Raw genomic sequence first — 24,042 nt, 5'->3', positions numbered from 1 at the left:
GAGACACTGACAGAGACACACTGAGGGGGGCATCCCAGCACGCTGTTGGAGGGCTCCCGGTGCTGCAGTCGGTAAGTAGAAAATGTTTATTTATTAATTTAAATTTTTTTTTATTTTTTATTAATTTTTTTTGATTGATTTATTGGTTGATTTATTGATGTATTTATCATTTATTATTGATGATGGCTCTTTATTTGTAAAACTGAAGTGTTTAATGTTTGTAAACTTCCCTTTAAACACCCCCCCCCATTCCCTACACCTGATTTGTAACCTACGCCTGATTTTCTAAAGTGTAGACAAGGTTTTTTCGAGCACTTACAAAAATCTTCACTTACTCCATTCTAAGTTAGTTTGGAGTAAGTTTTCACTGACGAAACTTTGAAAACAGGCGTAAGTGGCCGGACACGCCCCCTTTTGAAAAAAAAATTCTGTTCCAAAGTGAAACTGTTCTAAATGACGAGAATTCCGATTTCTAAGATACTCCGTTCTACACCAGTTGCTCCTAAAATTCAGGAGCAAATCATGTGGAAACTTGGGGCCAATGAGTGCGGACGAGATCTGTATGCCAGCAGCAGTCGCAACAGGCGACCCTGCAGCGTGGGACCTTGGATTTTAAGCATGCCTTGTTTAATGATTTGCACTGCTCTCTCCGCCTGGCCATTGGAGGCCGGCTTGAACGGTGCCGTCTTGACGTCATTTATGCCGTGGTCAATTATAAAATCTTGGAATTCTGCGCTGGTGAAGCACGGACCATTGTCACTGACCAATATGTCAGGGATTCCGTGCATTGCAAACATGGATGCGAGGCTCTCCACAGTGGTGGAGGTTGTGCTCGAGTTTAAAATGGTGCATTCGATCCACTTTGAAAATGCATCTACAACTACGAGGAACATTTTGCCCATGAATGGGCCCGCATAGTCTACGTGCACCCGCGACCACGGTTTGGTAGGCCAGGGCCAGGAGCTCAGGGGAGCCTACCTGGGGGCATTGCTGAGTTGGGCACAAATGGTGCACCTTCGGACGCAGAGCTCCAAGTCCGTGTCAATATCAGTCCACCAGACGTGGGATCTGGCTATGGCCTTCATGAGAACGATCCCTGGGTGCTCGCGGTGGAGCTCCCGGACAAATGCCTCTCTGCCTCACAGAGGCCTGACTACTCGGCTGCCCCACATCAGGCAGTCTGCTTGTAGTGATAGCTCATGCAATGCCCTGTGAAAGGGTTTTAATTCCTCGGGGCAGGCATCGCGAGCCTCTGCCCAGTCACCGGTTAGGACACATCTTTTTACTAAGTATAACGTGGGGTCGCTGGTCGTCCAGGCTCTGATTTGGCGAGCCGTCATGGGCGAACTTGTGGACTCAAAAGCATTGATTGCCATGACTATCTCACAGTCCTGTTCGTCAGACCCTTCCGTGGTCGCCAGGGTTAGCCTGCTGAGCGTGTCGGCACAGTTGTCTGTGCCTAGTCTGTGCCTTATGGTATAGTCGTAGGACGCCAGCATGAGTGCCCACCATTGAATTCACGCCGAGGCGTTGGCGTTTATTGCCTTGCTCTCAGATAGGAGGGACGTGAGGGGCTTGTGGTCAGTTTCTAACGCGAACTTGGCCCCGAAAAAGGTATTGGTGCATCTTTTTGACACCGTACACGCACGCGAGCACCTCCTTCTCTACCATTCCGTACCCGCGCTCCGCCTGCGAAAGTGACCTGGAGGCATAAGCTATGGGTTGTAATTTGCCCGCACTATTGACATGTTGTAAAACGCACCCGACCCCATACGCTGACGCATCGCATGTGAGAACTAGCTTTTTTCCTGGGTCAAAGAAAGTCAAAACACTGTTGGAACACAGAAGGTTGCGTGCCTTATTGAAGGCGCGTTCCTGGGCGTCCCCCCAAAACCAATCACACACCTTCCTCAGTAGCACATGGAGAGGCTCCAGCAGCGTGCTTAAGTTCTGCATAAAGTTCCCAAAGTAATTGATTAGCCCGAGAAAGGCGCGCAGTTCTGAGACATTCTGGGGCCTGGTGCCAGGCGAATTGCTTCTGTTTTGGACTCTGTTGGGCGGATTCCATCAACGGCAATCCTTCTGCCCAAAAATTCAACCTCGGGTGTGAGAAACAGGCACTTGGATTTCTTGACTCGTAGGCCTACTCGATCCAACCGTTTTAGTACTTCCTCCAAATTACGGTGATAAGTATGTCGTCTTGAAATACAACCGTCCCCGGGATGGACTTGAGCAGACTCTCCATGTTGTGTTGGAATATGGCAGCTGCCAACCTGATGCCGAATGGGCATCGATTGTACATGAAAAGGCCTCGATGTGTGTTGATGGTGGTGAGTAACTTGGATTCCTTGGGCAATTCTTGCGTCATATCGGCAGATGTGAGGTCTAGTTTTGAGAAAAGTTTACCTCCAGCCAATGTGTTTATATCCATCCTCCGCTCTGGGCAGCGGGTACTGGTCCTGTAGGGAGACTCTGGTTATGGTAGATTTGTAGTCCCCACAGATTTGTACGGATCCATCAGGCTTCATGACTTGGACGATGGGACTTGCCCAGTCGCTAAATTCCACAGGTGATATAATGCCTTCCCGCAGAAGCCTGTCTAGTTCGTGTTCAATCTTTTCCCTCATCACATAGGGTACAGCTCTGGCCTGTAGATTTTGATTTTGGCCCCTTTGAAAGTGTCCACACCTGGCTGAAAGAGATGTTCAAATCACTTTATAACTGTTGAGCAGGACGTCTGTTCCTTTAATGACATGGCATGGACATCATCCCATTTCCAGTTTAGTTTTGCCAGCCAGCTTCTCCCCAGCAGTGCTGGGGGGTCTCCGGGGACAATCCACAGGGGAAGTCGGTTCACTGTCCCTTTGTGTGTGACAGAGAGCATGGCGCTGCCGAGGACTGGTACGATTTCTTTTGTATAGGTCCTTAGTTTGGTGTTCACCCTTGTGAGTTTTGGTCTGTCTCTTTTATGCGGCCACAGTTGTTCAAATTGTTGAGCGCCCATGAGAGATTGACTCGCTCCCGTATCCAGCTCCATGTTGACAGGTATCCCGTTGAGTAGGACCCTCATCATTATAGGAGTCGTCCTGTTGTAGGAGCAGCGGCCATTGATCGTGTTGACCCGCTGTACATCGGTGTCCCGGGTACTGTCCCCACCATCTTCTGGTCCGCTTTCCGACCCATCCGATTCGTATACCAGCCGAGCTGCCGTTTTTTTGCACATGCGGGCCAAATGCCCTGCAAACACTTTGCTGAAATCGACATCCCCTTGACGAGTGCCCACCCCCACACCTCCAGCACAGACTGCTTGCAAAGAATGAGCTGCGTCTGGCTGATCTCTCTTGAGCTTCTCTCAGTTTGTAGTTGATTGCTCGCATTGTGGGTTGATGAGGTGTGAATGGCCGTTCCTGTGGCCCTTGATGGCTTCTGGCGCCACTGCCTGCTGTCGAGAGCCTGTTCTCCCAGTTTTATCTGTGTATGGGGGTAGCAGCTTGTTTAATGCTGTGAACTTCTTGTTCTGATATTTCGTTAGTTGTCATATCTGCATTGTAAATCAACCTCGTTTCTTCTTCCCCTACCAAGAATGTCTGTGCAACCAGTGCTGCTGCCTCTAAGGTCAGGTTCTTGGTCTCTATGAGCTTTCAGAATATGCCTGCGTGGCCTATTCCTTCAATGAAAAAGTCTCTCAGCATTTCTCTCCTCAGTTCATCGGAGAACTCACATAAACTAGCCAACCTCCGAAGTTCCGCCACGAAGTCGGGTATGCTCTGGCCCACACCTGTGTCTGGCCATGTGTAGGCTGCTCGCTGGCTTCAGGTGGTCTCTTACCAGTGTGCTCAATTCTTCAAACGAGTTGCTTGCTGGTTTCTCGGGTGCCAGCAGATCCTTCATTAAAGCGTATGTTTTCGAGCCACAGCTGGTCAAGAGATGGGTTCTTCTCTTGTCTGCTTTGTCATCTCCTAACCAGTCTTTGGTTACAAAGCTTTGCTGGAGCCTTTTTATAAAGTCCTCCCAATTGTCTCCAGCATTGTACTTTTCATCTGATCCATTGTTCGCCATTCTGTGGATTCTGTAATCCCGTAACTCGTCGCCACTGTAAAGTCCTGTCCCCTCAGTACAGATTCACACGAGATATGTAGTGAAGTCAAGGTCACTCTGGACCTGCACCTTTATTTCACAGCTCTGGAATGCTGCACTTGCCTGAGACCTGTCCTTATATACCTGTCTCTTGCAAGTGCACCCCTGGTGGTAAGGTATGCTGGTGGTTACAGGTCATATCTTATTACAGTCATGTATAGCATGTTAGGGTACAGTTATATATAATAATGTAAGATACATGACAATGCTCTCCCTGGACATTCCCACCACGGCCAGTTCCGCATCTGCCTGTCTGTCAGCAGACTGACTTTGCCAACTCACCCTCCAGAGAGATGGCATACGGGATTCGACCCCAGAACTGCGTTGTTGCACGCTACTGGTCCCAGGAACCTCAGCGATCTCAAAGCCTCGGACGAGGTGTTTGCCAATGGTAAAAGAGGTGTAGATTGCATCTGCCTCCCCACCCCAACCCCGGAGTTGGTGTTCCGTCAACTCCTCTTCCCTAAATTCCTCCTCCTCCTCCACATGATGATGGCCTGATGTGGAGGGTTGACCTGAGGGATGCGGCGCCTGTGACTGGTTATCTGGAAGTAGAAAGCAACAGACGAGTGGTTAGGAGCAGGGAGGGGGCAGGGTGACATGAGGAAGGTCACATAGCTTAGGCTCATTTGAAGGGCCTGCACTACTCCGTTATATCTAGTCCACAGACACTGCATCACATTGCCCCAACCCTAGTCCACAGACACTGCATCACATTGCCCCAACCCTAGTCCACAGACACTGCATCACATTGCCCCAACCCTAGTCCACAGACATTGCATCACATTGCCCCAATTCTAGTCCACAGGCACTGCGTCACATTGCCCCAACATAGCCCAGGCAGTGTGCAGGACTTATCCTCAAGTATCTAAGCAGGGGTCAGCGCCACCAGTGGCAGTTGCCCGACCTGAGATGCCGATGAGGCCTGCCACTCGCTGGCACTCACTCCTCCAGGTCCGTAAGTGGCAAGGTCCGAGGCGGACCGTCAACTCCTGGTCCTCAACTGCTCACAGTGGTTGTGGGATTTCTTTGCCTTCAGAGATGAAAATGGGAATTGTTACCAGAGGGGCCATCTGCTCTTGTGACACACACAGATAGCCACCAAAGCACTTATACCATACTGTCTGAATGTAATACAATCCTCCGTTTAATGGACTTGGAAGTTGCACGTGGTTCATCAGGAGGACATCGAAGTACGGAAACATCTTATGGGATCTCAGAAAGCAATCTTAATAATGTGTAGAGATCATTCATGGAAAGTAGAGTGCCACACTAAGCCTACCTATGTGTCATGCATTTGAGGAGGCAACCCAAAGAGTGCTCAGAGATAGCAACAGCATGAGAACAAATAACGTGTCAGATTTATAATTTAAGTAATAAAGGAGTGCATAAATACAAATTGTACTCACGCTAACGACCCTTGAAAGATCATTGAACTTTTTCCGGCACTGTGTGGCAGCCCTTATTACACTGTCTGAGGCAGAGACCCCCTCAGCAATCTCCCTCAAGATTCTGTTAAAAATGGCTGGCAGGGGTTCAGATCCACCCCTCCTGTGTAGTTCCTGCCATCTCCTCTCCACAGCCTCCACGAGAGTTTTGTTAGCCTCCTGTGTAAATTGTCTCGTACGCTGCCTGTTGTCCTCCTCCTCCGCCATCAAAATCGAATAATAAAATGGCTGATTCAGCCCCGGATGTACTGCGCTTGTGTGCGGCTGCACCCTGCATTAGCGGCTGTGATCAGACAGTAGACTAGAAGCACGGGAAAAAAAAATTTGCGCATGCGCAGAATGGCGGATTTTTTTTAACGTTTGGAATTTTTGGCTCCGGCGCACAAATTCTGTCATGCAACACCGGAGTTAGCGCTAACACCCGTTGTTTCCAAACTTTCATTTGCCGAAAGTTGTGCACTCTGACACTAACGCTAACCCAGCGCTAAAATTTTGGTTTTGCCACGATTTGCACCCTGAAACGGGCGAAATCGCAAAAAGCCAAAAATCCAGCCTAAGATGTTAGACTGAAAGTGCAGTAGTATATTGGCTCCTCATAACTTAAGCTGCTGGTATACCCATCTATTAACCACTTTTATTGGAGGGAAAATTACCTGAAGAATGCCACAACAAAATTTGCAGCAGATGCAAGCACTGAAGGCACACAACTTAGGTTTTATGGATTGTGTAGGAATACTCACCAATATTTAAATTTTGACTCTTTATTTGGTGCAGTTTCTAACATGTTGTGCCTACTTTAATTCTGTCTTTTGAGACAAAAATATTTTTTATTCTGGAAGTGGCACAGATATGTTATGACATAAAAGTGGAGACTTCAATGCAACTCTACAGGGTCCAGTTCCTTTCAACTGGTAATCTAACCTCAGCTACATCACACCAAATCTTGCTGGAAAATAACATTCTGTTAATGACGCCGTTATTAATATACAAATCGACCAGCAAGTTCAGGGGATTAAGAGATACGCCGTGAATTATGAATCTCCAGAACCCGTCATTTTCTTCGCACAAATAGCATCTCTCCCTTAGGCACCCTGTTACTTTTAGGAACTTGTTGGTTTTGCACATTAATTACCTATTAAATTTGCCACAGAAAGTTAAGGCTGGTAATTAAGAGTGTAAGTGCCCTTTTAACGACATGATAATTGTTAATGCAATGCCAATCAACCTCTCTGTTTCAAAGAGGGAACAATTTTAACTGTAGGGTCTCATTCCTTCAAGTAGTGATTTGTTGGAGATTTTTTTGAATGTAAAATTTAAAATGTAAATGTTTTTTCTTACTTTTCCTCTCTTTTTTTCTCTTTCTCTTAATCCAATCTTTCTTTCCCTGTCCTTCTGTACCAGATTTGACTCTAATTCACTCTCCTTCTCCGTTGCTCCTCTGTTTCTTTCTCAATCCTGAAATCTTATTGGTTAAGGAGATAGACGGTTGGTCCCGCTGTTCACTAAGGTCCCATTCGCACGTCCAGCAAGTTACAGCGCAAACATTTTTGAAGCTGAATGGTGCAGCAAAAGAAAGAAAGAAAGAAAGACTTGGATTCATATAGCGCCTTTCACGACCACCGGACGTCTCAAAGCACTTTACAGCCAATGAAGTACTTTTGAAGTGTAGTCAGTGTTGTAATGTGGGAAAGTCTAACGCGTTCACCACGAGATGCCCCGCTCCAGCAAGATGTGGCCCATCATGTTATTTTGAGAACTGAAATCTTACACAGCATGTACTTACAATAATTTTCAACTGGTAGTGCATTCTACAAACACAAGACAAAATTGGCTCACTACTACATCTGTGCAGAGGCAGGCAGGGGATTACCTGGATTGAGGGTATGCTGACTTAACTATTTTAAATAAATCATATTATTTTTTAAGTAGCTTTAGGAAGCTTTCATAATCAGTAGGAAAAGTTTTCACATTTTGAATACATCGAGGGTCCTTGCTTTTACCGATTACTAGAGGTTTGACCTTGTCCGAGCCCATTTGGTTAGCGCACAATAACAACATTAGGTGTTCTTTTCCTATTTTGCTACCAATCACCTTCTCTCTGGTTCTTAGGCACGTTGACTACTGAACCCAATCAGATTGAGAGGCAAAAGCCTCAGGTTTAAAACTGATAAGTCTTGTTAAAGCAGGATTTCTGCATGCCACATTTGCATATAAGCACAAATTGCAATGAATTAAATTGTAATAAAACAAACTTTCAACAATTGGGAGTATAGGGAAAAACGTAACTTTAGAAATGACGCAAAATACTGCGGATGTTGGAAATCTGAAATAAAAACAGAAAATGCTGGAAGCAGGTAAGACAGCATCTGCGGAGAGAGAAACTGAGTAAACGTTTCAGGTCGATGAACTTTCATCAGAACTGGAAGAAGTTAGAGATTTAACAGATTATAGGCAAGTACACAGCCAAGAAAATAGGGGGTAAATGGTGGAAAGAACAAAAGGGAAGGTCTGTGATTGGATGGAAGGCAGGAGAGATTAAATGACAAAAGGTATGATGGTACAGGGCAAAAGTGGGTGGTAACGGGACAATAAAGAAACAAAAGATGGATCCAGAGGAGGAATATATGGGAATTGGAAAAGTTATTACCAGCACCTGCTGTCCTAGAAAATGGGAGCGATGTTTATGATCTGAAGTTGTTGAGGCTGGAAGGCTGTGAAGTGCATCGAGCTTGTGTTCAGCTTCATGGGAACAGTGTGGGAGACCAAGGACATAAGAGCGTAAGATCTAGGAGCAGGAGTAGGAGTAGGCCTACTCGAGCCTGCTCCGCCATTTAATAAGATCATGGCTGATCTGATCATGGACTCAGCTCCACTTCCCTGCCCGCTCCCCATAACCCTTTATTCCCTTATCGCTCAAAAATCTGTCTATCTCTATCTTAAATATATTCAATGACCCAGCCTCCACAGCTCTCTGGGGCAGAGAATTCCATAGATTTACAACCCTCTGAGAGAAGAAATTCCTCCTAGTTTTAAATGGGCGGCCCCTTATTCTGAGACTATGTCCCCTAGTTTTAGTTTCCTCTATGAATGGAAATATCCTCTTTGCATCCACCTTGTCGAGCCTCCTCATTATCTTATATGTTTCGACAAGATCACCTCTCATTCTTCTGAACTCCAATGAGTATGGGCCCAACTTGCTCAACCTATCTTCATAAGTCAACCCCCTCATCTCAGGAATCAACCTAGTGAACCTTCTCTGAACAGCCTCCAATGCAAGTATATCCTTCCTTAAATACGGAGACCAAAACTGTATGCAGTACTCTAGGTGTGGCCTCACCAATACCCTGTACAGCTGTAGCAGGACTTCTCTGCTTTTATACTCTATCCCCCTTTCAATAAAGGCCAACATTCCATTTGCCGTCCTGATCACTTGCTGTACCTGCATACTAACCTTTTGTGTTTCATGCACAAGGACCCCCAGGCCCCTCTATACTGCAGCACTTTGCAATTTTTCTCCATTTAAATTATAATTAGCTTTTCTATTTTTTCTGCCAAAGTGGATAACCTCACATTTTCCCACATTATACTCCATCTGCCAAATTTTTGCCCACTCACTTAGCCTGTCTAGAGGGCTTAATTTTCCCCAAAGCTGTTTTTTGGCGTACCTGAAGAGTTACACCCGTTTTTTGGGGGCCCAAGTACGGCAATAAAAAATCTTCCAAAGTTGCCCCGTTTGATTTCTTCATTTTAGCGCCGCCTAGCCTGTCGTTTAATTTTGGGGGTGGAGCCTTGATCTGCGCCAAAAAGATCTGGTTGCCACTAACCAGGTACACAATGCGGGCTGAGGCTGGAAAGTGAAACACAGCCAGCTCGCAACCTGCACAAGCACATTAAACACTGCAGCAACTTACCTCCATTAAATTATTAAAGTCTTTCCCCCCCTCCCCTACCCGATGCCGGTCCCGGCACCTATCCCAGGCCGAATGGCCTCCTCCCGCTCGGTCCCCACTCCTATCCCAGGCTGAATGGCCTCCTCCCTCCCAATCCCCGCACCTATCCCAGGCCGAATGGCCTCCTCCCGCTCGGTCCCCACTCCTATCCCAGGCAGAATGCCCTCCTCCCTCCCGATCCCCACACCTATCCCAGGCGGAATGGCCTCCACCCTCCCGATCCCCACACCTATCCCAGGCCGAATGGCCTCCTCCCGCTCGGTCCCCACTTCTATCCCAGCCGAATGGCCTCCTCCCTCCCGATCCCCACACCTATTCCAGGCCGAATGGTTTCCTCCCTCCTAGTCCTTGCACCTAACTATACCCAAAAGGCTTGCCCACCCCTCTCCCACTCTCTCTTACCTCTCCTGCTGCTGCTGACGGGCATCTGCTGCGCTGATTTCCTTACCTGCACTGATTTCCTTAACTCACCAGAAGGTTGTTCTGCAGAGACCACATACGCCGGCCTAAGAAGAACTGGAGTAACTCTGAGTTGGCCAAACTTGCCTAACTGGCTAGAATTGGCGCGGGTGGCAGGATAAGCCCCTTTGACTGAAAAAAAAACTAAAAAAATTGTAACTAACTGAGTTACGCTGGTGCAAATTGATTGGGGAAACGTATTTTTTTTAACTTAGGCCAAAAAAAGCGGCCTGCGCCAAAAAAACGTCGCAAATCACTGGGGAAAATTGAGCCCCCATATCCCTTTGCAGATTTTTTTGTGTCCTCCTCACAATTTGCTTTCTCACCCATCTTTGTATCATAAGCAAACTTGGTAACATTACACTCGGTCCCTTCATCCAAGTCATTAATATAGATTGTAAATACTTGAGGCACCAGCACCGATCCCTGCGGCACCCCACTAGTTACTGTTTGCCAACTGGAAAATGACCCATTTTTCTGTAAGCCAATCCTCTATCCATGCTAATAAATTACCCCCAACCCCCATGAACTTTTATCTTGTGCAGTAACCTTTTATGTGGCATCTTATTGAATGCCTTCTGGAAATCCAAATACACGACATCCACTGGTTTCCCCTTTTCCACCCTGCTCGTTACATCCTCAAAGAACTCCAGCAAATTTGTCAAACATGATTTCCCTTTCATAAAACCATGCTGACTCTGTTTGATTGAATTATGCTTATCCAAATGTCCTGCTACTGCTTCCTTACTAATGGACCCCAGCATTTTCCCAATGACAGATGTTAGGCTAACTGGTCTATAGTTTCCTGCTTTTTGTCTGCCGCCTTTTCCAATCCACTGGGACCTTCCCAGAATCTAGGGAATTTTGGTAGATGACAACCAATACATCCACTATCGCTGCAACTACTTCTTTTAAGACCCTAGGATGTAAGCCATCAGGTCCAGGGGACTTGTCCTGCTTTAGTCTCATTATTTTACCGAGTATTACTTCTTTAGTGATAGTGATTGTATTAAGTTCCTCCCTCCCTAAAGCCCATTGATTATCCACTATTGGGATGTTTTTAGTGTCTTCTACCGTGAAGACCGATACAAAATATTTGTTCAATGTCTCCGCCATTTCCCTCTTCTCCATTATTAATTCCCCAGTCTCATCCTCTAGGGGACCAACATTTAGCCACTCTTTTCCTTTTTATGTACCTGTAGAAACTCTTACTATCGGCTTTTATATTTTGTGCTGGTATACTTTCAAAATCTATCTCCCCTCTGACAGAGAGGTGAGAGTGGGAGTGGGGCGGAAAATTAAAATGGCAAGAGACTGGAAGCTCAGAGTCACCCTTGCAGACTGAACGGAGGTGTTGATCAAAGCGGTCACCCAATTTGCCTTTGGACTCCCCAATGTAGAGAAGACCACATCGTGAGCAGCAAATACAGTATACTAAGTTGGAAGAAGTACAAGTTAATCGTTGTTTTACCTGGAAGTAGCGTTTGGGCCCTGGATGGTGGGAAGGAAGGTGATGAAAGGGCAGGTGACTTTAGAAATGGTTGCGTTAAAATAAAAATTACAATTAAGCAAGTTACAAATAAACATGTATGACTATAATATGTACATATTAGGTATCTGATATTATCATCATCGATAATTTCTAGCCTATATTGTTTTTTTTTATTCTGGCAAAAAAGTTTTTTTTTTATTCTGGCAAAAAAGTTTTTTGCATTGGAAGCAATTTTCAGAATGCTTCGTTAAAAATAGTGAAATGCCCAGAAATGTGGTTTGAAGAAACAGACACTGGGAGCTGAATATAACATTTGAATCATAAAACAAGAGTTTAGGGTTTACATGCTGAGTGCCCTCAGGTGGACTGAACTGACTGCTTCCAATATTGGCTTTGTAATCTATTCTCCACCTATTAATACATATTACTCCTCACCTTTCCTGTGGATGTTGACTGCTCTACCACGGATGGTGTGTGATCCACCCAATTACTATACAATAACAAAGGGGCTGCCACCATGAGCTAACAAACTGAAAATAGCTTTCAGAGTTACACAAAGGCCAACAGTCTGCATAACATGAGTAAAGTAATTAATGTGGAAATCTTGGTATAATATTTTAAAACTTAAGCAAAACAAATCACTATTCCAACCCCTATTTTATTTCCAAACTCTTCTAAACATACAATATGGGAAGCTGAATAGAATTTGCTTAAATCAATTATTTCCAAACTGTACACAAATGCTCAAATAAAGCCAAATAATGCATTCACACCATAGAATATTCTCCTTATCTCAAAACAGCAGTTACATCTAATCGTGAAGATAATATATTTCCAAGTTAGATAACAGCCAGGCATGGCCCAAAATTCTGCTTTAAGGAAAATGAAAAAGCATTTTAACAGCTTGTTATACATAAATTATTGGTGGACAAACACTGCAGGTAAACACTTGTAACTGTAATTCTCAGATACCATCAGCCTCCAGACTCAAGTTTCTGCGCATCTAATAGTGGGAGAAAGTAATGTCTAATTGATTGGTCCTGAGAAGTTTCAGTCCCATTCCACAACTGATCTGACCAGTTGTTGTCATGTATCTTACATTATTATATATAACTGTATCCTAACATGCTATACATGACTGTAATAAGATATGACCTGTAACCACCAGCATACCTTACCACCAGGGGTGCACTTGCAAGAGACAGGTATATAAGGGCAGGTCTCAGGCAAGTGCAGCATTTCAGAGCTGTGAAATAAGGGTGCAGTCCAGAGTGACCTTGACTTCATTACATGCCTCGTGTGAATCTGTACTGAGGGGACAGGACTTTACAGTGGCGACGGGTTACGGGATTACAGAATCCACAGAATGGCGAACAACGGATCAGATGAAAATTACAATGCGGGAGACAATTGGGAGGACTTCATAGAAAGGCTCCAGCAAAGCTTTGTAATCAAAGACTGGTTAGGCGACGATAAGGCAGACAAGAGAAGAGCCCATCTCTTGACCAGCTGTGGCTCGAAAACATACGCTTTAATGAAGGATCTGTTGGCACCCGTGAAACCAGCAAGCAAGTCGTTTGAAGATTGAGCACACTGGTAAGAGGCCACCTGAAGCCAGTGAGCAGCCTACACATGGCCAGATACAGGTTCTACAACTACAGACGCTGTGTGGGCCAGAGCATACCCGACTTTGTGGCGGAACTTCGGAGGATGGCTAAGTTATGTGAGTTCTCCGATGAACTGAGGAGAGAAATACTGAGAGACTTTTTCATTGAAGGAATAGGCCACGCAGGCATATTCCGAAAGCTCATAGAGACCAAGAACCTGACCTTAGAGGCAGCAGCACTGGTTGCACAGACATTCTTGGTAGGGGAAGAAGAAACAAGGTTGATTTACAATGCAGATACGAGAACTAACGAAATATTGGAACAAGAAGTTTACAGCACTAAACAAGCTGCTACCCCCACACACAGACAAAACCGGGAGAACAGGTTCTCGACAGCAGGCAGAAGCCATCAAGGGCCACAGGAACGGCCGTTCACACCTCATCAACCCACAATGCGAGCAATCAACTACAAACTGAGAGAAGCTCAAGAGAGATCAGCCAGACGCAGCTCATTCTTTGGAAACTCTTTGAACAATGGAACAGGTCTGTGCTGGAGGTGTGGGGGTGGGCACTCGGCAAGGGAATGTCGATTTCAGCAGACTGTTTGCAGAAATTGTGAATATACAGGGCATTTGGCCCGCATGTGCAAACAAATGGCAGCTCGGCTGGTATACGAATTGGATGGGTCGGAAAGCGGACCAGAAGATGGTGGGGACAGTCCCCGGGACACCGATGTACAGCGGGTCAACACGATCAATGGCCGCTGCTCCTACAACAGGACGCCACCTATAATGATGAGGGTCCTACTCAACGGGATATCTGTCAACGTGGAGCTGGATACGGGAGCGAGTCAATCTCTCATGGGCGCTCAACAATTTGAACAACTGTGGCCGCATAAAAGAGACAAACAAAAACTCACAAGGGTCGACACCACACTAAGGACCGACACCAAAGAAATCGTACCAGTCCTCAGCAGCGCCATGCTCTCTGTCACACACAAAGGGACAGTGAACCGACTTCCCCTGTGGCTTGTCCCCGAAAACCCCCCAGCACTGCTGGGGAGAAACTGGCTGGCAAAACTAAACTGGAAATGGGACAATGTCCATGCCATGTCATTAGAGGAACGGACCTCCTGCTCAACAGTTACAAAGTGATTTGAACATCTCTTTCAGCCAGGTGTGGGCACTTTCAAAGGGGCCAAAGTCAAAATCTACATCACACAGGATGCTAGACCGGTCCATCACAAGGCCAGAGCTGTACCCTATGTGATGAGGGAAAAGATTGAACACGAACTAGACAGGCTTCTGCGGGAAGGCATTATATCACCTGTGGAATTTAGCGACTGGGCAAGTCCCATTGTCCCAGTCATGAAGCCTGATGGATCCGTACGAATCTGTGGGGACTAAAAATCTACCGTAAACAGAGTCTCCCTACAGGACCAGTACCCGCTGCCCAGAGCGGAGGACTTATTTGCCACATTGGCTGGAGGTAAACTTTTCTCAAAATTAGACCTCACATCTACGTATATGACGCAAGAATTGCCCGAGGAATCCAAGCTACTCACTGCTATCAACACACATCAAGGCCTTTTCATGTACAATTGATGCCCATTCGGCATCAGGTCGGCAGCTGCCATATTCCAGCGCAACATGGAGAGTCTGCTCAAGTCCATCCCGGGGACGGTTGTATTTCAAGATGACATACTTATCACGGGCAGGGACACCGATTCCCATCTCCGTAATTTGGAGGAAGTACTAAAGCGGTTGGATCGGGTAGGCCTACGAGTGAAGAAATCCAAGTGCCTGTTTCTCGCACCTGAGGTTGAATTTTTGGGCAGAAGGATTGCCGCTGATGGAATCCGCCCAACAGAGTCCAAAACAGAAGCAATTCGTCTGGCACCCAGGCCCCGGAATGTCTCAGAACTGCGCGCCTTTCTTGGGCTACTCAATTACTTTGGGAACTTTATGCAGAACTGAAGCACACTGCTGGAGCCTCTCCACGTGCTACTCAGAAAGGGGTGCGATTGGTTATGGGGGGACACCCAGGAACGCGCCTTCAATAAGTCACACAATCTTCTGTGTTCCAACAGTGTTTTGACTTTCTTTGACCCAGGTAAAAAGTTAGTTCTCACATGCGATGCATCAGCGTATGGGGTCAGGTGCGTTTTGCAACATGTCAATAGTGCGGGCAAATTACAACCCATAGCTTATGCCTTCAGGTAACTTTCACGTTCGGAGCGCGGGTACGGAATGGTAGAGAAGGAGGCGCTCGCGTGCGTGTACGGTGTCAAAAAGATGCACCAATACCTTTTCGGGGCCAAGTTATCGTTAGAAACCGACCACAAGCCCCTCACGTCCCTCCTATCTGATAGAAAGGCAATAAACGCCAACGCCTCGGCGCGAATTCAATGGTGGGCACTCATGCTGACCTATGACTATACCATAAGGCACAGACAAGGCACAGACAACTGTGCCGACGCGCTCAGCAGGCTACCCCTGGCGACCATGGAAGGGTCTGACGAACAGGACTGTGAGATAGTCATGGCAATCAATGCCTTTGAGTCCACAGGTTCGCCCATAACGGCTCGCCAAATCAGAGCCTGGACGGCCAGCGACCCCACGTTATCCTTAGTAAAAAGATGTGTCCTAACCGGTGACTGGGCAGAGGCTCGTGATGCCTGCCCCGAGGAATTAAAACCCTTTCACAGGCGCATGCATGAGCTATCACTACAAGCAGACTGCCTGATGTGGGGCAGCCGCGTAGTCATGCCTCTGCAAGGCAGAGAGGCATTTGTCCGGGAGCTCCACCGTGAGCACCCGGGGATCGTTCTCATGAAAGCCATAGCCAGATCCCACGTCTGCTGGCCTGGTATTGACGCGGACCTTAAGCTCTGCGTCCGAAGGTGCACCATTTGTGCCCAACTCAGCAATGCCCCCAGGGAGGCTCCACTGAGCCCCTGGCCCTGGCCTACCAAACCGTGGTCGCGGGTGCACGTAGACTATGCGGGCCCATTCATGGGCAAAATGTTCCTCATAGTTGTAGGTGCATTTTCAAAGTGGATCGAATGCACCATTTTAAACTCGAGCACAACTTCCACCATTGTGGAGAGCCTCGCAACCATGTTTGCAATGCACGGAATCCCTGACATATTGGTCAGTGACAATGGTCCGTGCTTCACCAGCGCAGAATTCCAAGACTTTATAATTGACCACAGCATAAATCACGTCAAGACGGCACCGTTCAAGCCGGCCTCCAACGGCGGAAAGAGCAGTGCAAATCATTAAACAAGGCATGCTTAAAATCCAAGGTCCCACGCTGCAGGGTCGCCTGTCGCGACTGCTGCTGGCATACAGATCTCGTCCGCACTCACTGACTGGGATCCCCCCCACGCAACTGTTGATGAAAAGGACTTTAAAAACAAGGCTCTCATTAATCCTCCCAGACATGCACGAAATCGTTGAGGCAAAGTGCCATAAGCTGATTGAGTACCATGACAGAAATTCGAGGGGGAGATGGAATGAGATAGGGGACAAAGTGTTTGTACTAAACTATGTCCAAATGGCTTGCAGGGACAGTAACGGGCAAGGAAGGAAACAGGCTCCTGGTAGTACAAATGGACAATGGCAAAACCTGCCGGAGGCATGTAGACCAAGTCAAAAGCAGATTTACCAACAATACTGCGGAACCAGAGGCAGACTGCAATGTGGAACTTGCACCACACCTGGTGGACGGACAGCGGGAACAACCTGAGGAAAGGGCAATCACAACAGACAGCCCAGGCGAGTCAACAACAATCACACCAATCGAAACAGACAGCCCAGGCGAGATACCAGCAACCATACCCAAAGAAAAACAGACACCAAGGCAAACAACTGAACCACAACTCAGACGCTCCACGCGAGAGTGTAGACCACCTGAGAGACTGAACCCATAAAGACAATAAGACCTTGGGGGAGGGTGATGTCATGTATCTTACATTATTATATATAACTGTATCCTAACATGCTATACATGACTGTAATAAGATATGACCTGTAACCACCAGCATACCTGACCACCAGAGGTGCACTTGCAAGAGACAGGTATATAAGGACAGGTCTCAGGCAAGTGCAGCATTCCAGAGCTGTGAAATAAAGGTGCAGGTCCAGAGTGACCTTGACTTCACTACATGCCTCGTGTGAATCTGTACTGAGGGGCAAGACTTTACAGTTGTTATGAATAATCTCCAATCCCAGTGATAATGCCAATTTATTTTGTGAAATTCTAACAATTTGACACGTGGTTGAAATGCTAAGGCCTAGAAATTCGGGTAATTTGCGCTGGGGGCGGTGAGGGGGGGTGGCTGCTAATGGGGGCAAATTATTTTCATCTGGGTGCGGCACTGCTAACGACTCCTGCTACATTCAGCGGGAGTATAGCGGCGGTCGCAACCCGTGGCCCCACTCCATTGCACCAGCAGTGATGACCCTAAATTGGGTATTGCCCCCTGAAGCTGCGCCCGGCGATGACAGCGACAGCTTCAGGGGGCGTGTACCGGACGTCCGGCCCCTCCTACATGGCAGCACTACGCGGCCGAGTGCATAGCGTAGCGCCTTGCTTACTTTGCTCCCGCTCCGTTAGCGCCCCAGAGAGGAAGTGGAGCATTTGTTTTTGCACTTCACTTCCTCTCGGAGGCGGTAACCTCAATTTCGAGAGCGGGGCGGGTCTTCCACGACTGGTGCAAAAAGTCCCGTCTCGCAGATGCTACCACCCCCAAACGGGCGCTATGCAATTTCCCAAACTAAGTCTCAGCTTTAAATGCTGACATGCACAAACATATAAAATCCTATCATACTTATAACACTGCATGCCAACCCTAAAATCTAGTTTTATGATTCAGATGTTACATTTTTGCTCCTAGAGTGATTTTATGACAAATTATAACTTAGAAAATTTAAATATTTGCAAATTTCATGAAATCTGTAATTTTAAACCCAAGTATTTTGAGGGTAGCATGGTAATTAATAAAAATGTCAATTATCGAAACTAACCAGCAATTCTCTGGCAATAGTACACATGTGTACTATGAAATGAAATTGAATCTTCCCCTCCTGTTAACATGAATATAATATATATTTGCATCTCTGAACTGTAGATGTGATCTTAGTCACTCAGTTTCCTGTCACTATATTGTTTCCACAGATGCTCTCACAAGGGCCCTTTCATCATTTCCATATCATTTCACTCAAATACTTGCAATGCAGTGAAGGTGTAAACTGGGATAAATTGAGAACTGGATTGCACAAGGAAGCACTATGGACTGAATGAGATATTGCACATAAGATCTCTTGGGGGAAAAAAATCATGTTAACCCCCATCTTGTCATTTACGTTGGTGTAAGTGCATTTTGTGCACATAATACTCTGATAGTTTTTTTGCAGTCGTGTGCACAGTTGTTCTGTCCCTGGTGAAAATTAAGGCAGTTTGTAAATCAGTGGCATTTGTCATTTTAATACATAATAGAGTTATTTAATATTCAGGTGTGAATAGATTAGACCTTTTAATTCACTTCTCCAAAGTCTCTCAATATATCCACAAGTCTGTCACCAGGCCAAATTTGGCAGTGTAAGCACGCAAGATACTGGTTTCCTGTAATTCAAATTAAAGCAAGGCCAATATAAAAGCAATGTTATAGAACCAGAACTACATGTGAACTGTGGTATGTGGCTTACAAATTGCCTACCACATTCCTTGTCTGGCACATGGCTTTAGCAGGTCTCACACAGCTGGGCTCATTACTTGGCTCCCATTGCTTCCTGTAGCTGGAGGTACTCCTGTGTATCTTCAGATGAGTTGTTAAAACTCTGTCTGAATCTCTGAACTCAGCTGGATTATTTAGATTTTGCTAGAAAAATACAGCTCACGAAAAATGACTTACCCCAAGGCAACTGTAGGCTGTCTGATTCCTGAAGGCCCCTTGTTGAAAGGTTAAAGGGCATTATTATTACACAGGGAGGAGGGGCCAGTCCTGGAACAGCCTGTTCCAAAAAATTAGTTCAATCCTGAACATGTGGTCTGCTGAGGAAAGTTTAAACTGCAACCAGTTGTATTGCATGAAATTTTATCATTCTGTTTTGTGCATTATCTTCATTTTAAATAAAGTTCAAATGTTCTAGAAAAGTGGCATCGTGGTGTGATTATGTTATTGAATCAAAGAGCATAGTAATTATATATTCTTCTGTTTACAAACCTGGTCAAGTGTTGAACACTTTACCAGATGGCGATGCCTCTTTAAGGAAAGGACACTGTAGATTATAGGTGTCTAACACATTGCCTTATTAAAAAAAACTGTTTCTTTAACTGATTAACTATATAGAACTATCATTCATTAAGCAGAAATATTAGACTAAACCGACCAGGTTGTTATTGTTTGTTCTTCAGTGTTTTATTATGTACAGAATGTTCTGCACCACATTATTAAAGCCAGACCACCCAAATGTCACACATTGTGGTTCAAATGTGACCTATTTTAAATGGGTTTTCAATCCATGCCACTCCTGTTGATCATAAGTGTCACTCCTGACAATTCCCAGTGTTGACATTGCAACTAAAAGATATGGAAGCTTTTTTGACATGAATATTTACAAGGCAGAAATGCTTTAGTCTTCGGTTTTGGATGGCCGATGCTGATTTTCTTAACCTCAGATTCATGTTAGGCTTCAGCTTCAGAAGGCAAACCTAACAAATAAACACTCAAGCTTGGCTGTGGATGTCCGGAATTTATGCTACATTGCTTACAGTTATTTAATGTTCAATTTTAAATGCACTGCAATTGTCACAACACTCCAGTGTACAAAATACTTACAATGAATCGTGTTCTCACTCCACGTGTTAGCTGTGGCTCAGTGAGTAGCACACTCGCCTCGGAGTCAGAGAGTTGTGGGAGCACATAAATCTAGGCTGACACTCCAGTGCAGTGCTGATGGAGTGCTACACTGTTGGAGGTGCCGTCTTTCGGATGGGACGTTAAGGCGAGGCCTCGTCTGCTCTCTCAAGTAGATGTAAAAGATCCCATGGCACTATTTTGAAGAAGAGCAGGGGAGTTATCCCCGGTGTCCTGGCCAATATTTATCCCTCAATCAACATCACAAAAACAGATCATCTGGTCATTATCAAATTCCTGTTTGTGGGAGATTGTTGCGTGCAAATTGGCTGTTGCGTTTCCCACATTATAACAGTGACTGCAAAAGTACATTGGCTGTAAGGCGCTTTGAGACGTCCGGTGGGTGTGAAAGGTGTTATGTAAAATACAAGTCTTTCTTTCTTTCTTTTTTCTTTGGCCTAAAGGGTAAGCTGCATTCTGAATTCACATCACTATCAGTTACACAATTTCTAAACTCCCTCGCACAAACCCTTACAGGTATGTTATTGAGGGACGGATTGACATGTTATTTATTTTCAGGCACAAATGAACAGTGTTATTTAGGTTTCAGCTGATGTTAATACGGTGTAAACCCTACTGTGTAAACAATAAATTGCAGGTGGCCTAAGAACATGATTCATTTAAAATGTTTTGCACACTGGAGCATTGTGGCAACCATAGTACTTTTAAAATGGGATCATAAATAACAAATTCAAAACAATATCAGCACTTGGTTCATAACCACATTGTCACAATGTTGAGCACCAGCATTAGCAATGACTCATATTCACCAGCCACAGTTATGTGCAGTGTCGGAGCCTGGACCACTAGGTGGAGTCTCTTGTAATAATTGATCATGTAATGGAAGGAACATTTTTAATGAAGCTTTAAAAAAAATGGCTCAGCACTTTGACTAGTCATTCAGTGGAATTGAGAAGGCGAGTGTGGAAAACCTTGGCCCAATTCACCCGGCTCTTCTGCTGTATAAATCAGTATTGGTTTTGGCTCATTGGTTGCATTCCTGTTGCTGAGTCAGATGGTTGTGGGTTCAAACCTTACTCCAGATACTTGAGCCTGTAATCTAGGCTGACACTTCAGTGAATTACTGAGGGAGTGTTGCACCATTAGAGGTGTGGTCTTTTGGATGAGATGTTAAATGGAGGCTCCATCTGTCCTCTCGGGAACATAAAATATCCCACGGCACTATTCGAAGAAGAGCAGTGGAGTTCTCCTGGTGTCAACCAACACCACTAAAACAGATTTGTTGGTCATTTATCTCTGGTCTGTGGGACCTTGGCTGCCGTGTTTCACTACATTACAATAGTGACTGCACTTCATTGACTGTGAAGTATTTTGGGATGGTCCAAAATTGCGAAAGGTGCTATATAAATAAAAAATGATTTTATCTATAAAGGTGAACCTTCAGCATTTTTTAGCTGACAGTCAGAGTTTCAACCATTGTTATTTGTTCACAAGAAATGTCAGGCTTTTTCACTGGGATTAGAAGTTATTGACCAATCGGATTAGTTGGAGGGCAGGCCTGGAGGCTGTCAGAACCAATCAGATGGGTTGTTAATATTCAATGGGTTAACGCCTCCATTCACAAAGCAGTCAAAAGAATGTTATGTTAAACATGTGCTATTATCAGCAACAGGACTTTCTAACCTTGTGCTTAAAGGTTTTATAAACAGAAAATATTTCAAATGCACAGCAGGTTGATCAACATCTAAAAGTGATTAATGTTTCAGTGGCACCCTTTCTCAGAACCCATTTCTAAGGTTTTGTTTCAATGATACTGAGTCACCCTTATTCCTCTTGAAGCTACTTAAAATTAAAAGTTGTTTGTATAAATGAGTTAATCAGAATACACTCAGTCTAGGTAATCCTCCACTTGCCTCTAAGCTGCTATGGGACAGATGAGAATGTGAAGCAGCTTTGTCTTGTGAATGTAGAATGGATTGTCAGTTGGGATGATTGTAGGTGTGTGTTGTAAAAGGTTTTAGTTCACAAATTAACATGCTATATCTAGGGCTAGATCCCAGTGAAAGGCTCTGTATAGAATGTGTTGTAGTCTTTACTACAACTTAAAAAAAGAAAGAAAGACTTGCATTTATATAGCGCCTTTCATGACCACTGGACGTCTCAAAGGGCTTTACAGCCAAAAATGTACTTTTGGAGTGTAGTCACTGTTGTAATGTAGGTAACGCGGCAGCCAATTTGCGCACAAGCAAGCTCCCACAAACAGCAATGTGATAATGACCAGATAATCTGTTTTTCTGTTATGTTGATTGAGGGATAAATATTGACTAGGACACTAGGAATAACTCCTCTGCTCTTCTTCAAAATAGTGCCATGGGATCTTTTACGCCACTTGAGAGAGCAGACTAGGGTAAATTATTTTTAAGAGCATAATTACAGTAGGCTCCTAAATGCTGTAAAATTCATCAAATAAAGTGTCAAATATCAAGACTTATTGTTGGGGCATGCTTCAGACTTCCTGAGAGGATAAATCTCATGCCTTCAGCAGTCACATTTCCCTTCAATAATTTTTGACATCCAGTATATTTTCACCAGTGCTTTTGTGCATTTTAGGTTTTTTCTCCTGCAACAAACTATTGCTGGGTATGCCTGAGGTTTACGTTATGGGAAGCCCGTGTCCCACTGTACTCACTGTAACTCCTTGTCTTCATGTGTCATAAGAGTTGTATTCAGGGACAGTTGCAAAAGTAAAGTGCCTTTCTTTTGTGACTGTAAAATCTGCTGCCGGTAGGGGCTATTGAGCTGCCCATGTGTCTGGGACGACGTCGGCTTGTTTGAAGTATGTGGTCAGTGTTTCTCTAGGTTGGCGTGTGTTGTGGTGGAAGGAGCTAATGTGAGAGGACTTATGGATGAACGTTCAGAAAAACTCCCAGAAAATGAACAAGTGCATGCTGCATGCACCTAATGTGCACGCAACAGGACAAGGACAAATTGGCCAGGCGGTCTCGGTAAGATCGTCACGGTGATCGTCACGGTGAGCTGCAGCCCCAGAAGTAGTTCACCAGTCGCGAGACGGCTGGGACATCTGCCGAGATCCTCAGGTGAGTCTGGGCGAGGGGGAGGCAATTGGAAGGATGGCATGTCGAGGCCTGTTGCAGCCGTATCAATGTGAAGCCAGGAGGAGCACTCCTGCTCTGTCTGGCTCCACATTCAGGTGAGTAAAAAACGTTAAACTTCCCTACTGGGCCTCTAAGGACCGTTACTTTGGCTGCTGGGCACCCAGGAAAACTGACTACAGTTTGCACAGCCAATGAATCTCACAGAAAGCGGCCTAAAACAGCCATTAGGCTTCCGATTTACATAAGCAATGGGCCTAACAGCATTTTTAGGTGGGCACTATAATGTATGCACGTGTGAGTATGCTCACAGGTTTGTGGAGGTGTTGAGACGAGAGGGCTTTGTTTTGCAAGGTAACCAGGGTCAGGGGCCTATTAGATGGCGGAGGAGCGGGCTGTAAGGCGCCAGAAGAGCTGGCACGGCGCCTATCTTGGGCCGACGTCCGGTTGTGACCAATGTCATCGAGTCGCTAAAAATGGCACTGGCCCTGACTCCATTAGGTGCGTCGAGGAGGCTCAAGCATGAGGGGTGATCCCATCCAAACTGGGATTCCTCATCGGCGCCAAGCCCTGAAACTTTCCTTGGGTGCCGGCGCCTTACAACTTGAGTTTCCTCTGGGAAATCCCCTCCGTGCCGTTCAGTTCTGCGTGGAGGGGATTCCTGTAAGGATTGCTCTCGCATACTCTCTCTCCACTTTGCCATCCTCATCTGCCATCCGGACACGCCATGGCGTACCATCTTGCTATCTGGAGGAGACGGGGGTCCACAATGGAGTGCTCGCTACGCGGGAGTCCTCCCCTATTTATTGGGGACGGCCTGGAGAGTGTTGCATGGGACAGTCCCATGCAATCGGTTCTTAAGTCGGTTCACGGACTCCCAGGCCTCCTGCAATTTCTGCGATCTGGAGGAGTCCGTGTTCCACGTTTATGTTGCGTGTGTGAGGTTGCAGCCCC

The 24,042-nt window shown here is 45.7% G+C and overlaps 1 long non-coding RNA gene across 4 annotated transcripts in view; it reads right to left on the bottom strand.

The window, feature by feature from the left end:
- Positions 1–19,048, bottom strand: part of LOC139229168 (uncharacterized) — a 98,738-nt gene extending 79,690 nt beyond the window's left edge. For 3 of the 4 annotated variants that reach the window (XR_011587669.1, XR_011587672.1, XR_011587671.1), the window contains exons 1-2: positions 19,010–19,041; positions 6,924–7,138 (exon numbers count right to left, since the gene is read on the bottom strand). This is a non-coding gene — a long non-coding RNA (uncharacterized lncRNA). Of the gene's footprint in view, positions 1–6,923; positions 7,139–19,009 lie in introns of all 4 variants that reach the window. The other variant, XR_011587670.1, reaches the window with a different exon arrangement.
- Between the last annotated feature and the right edge of the window lie 4,994 nt (positions 19,049–24,042).

The sequence above is a fragment of the Pristiophorus japonicus genome, chromosome 18 (assembly GCF_044704955.1).
Source record: "Pristiophorus japonicus isolate sPriJap1 chromosome 18, sPriJap1.hap1, whole genome shotgun sequence".
NCBI classification, from domain to species: Eukaryota; Metazoa; Chordata; class Chondrichthyes; family Pristiophoridae; genus Pristiophorus; species Pristiophorus japonicus.
This window is presented reverse-complemented; position numbering and strand designations above follow the sequence as displayed.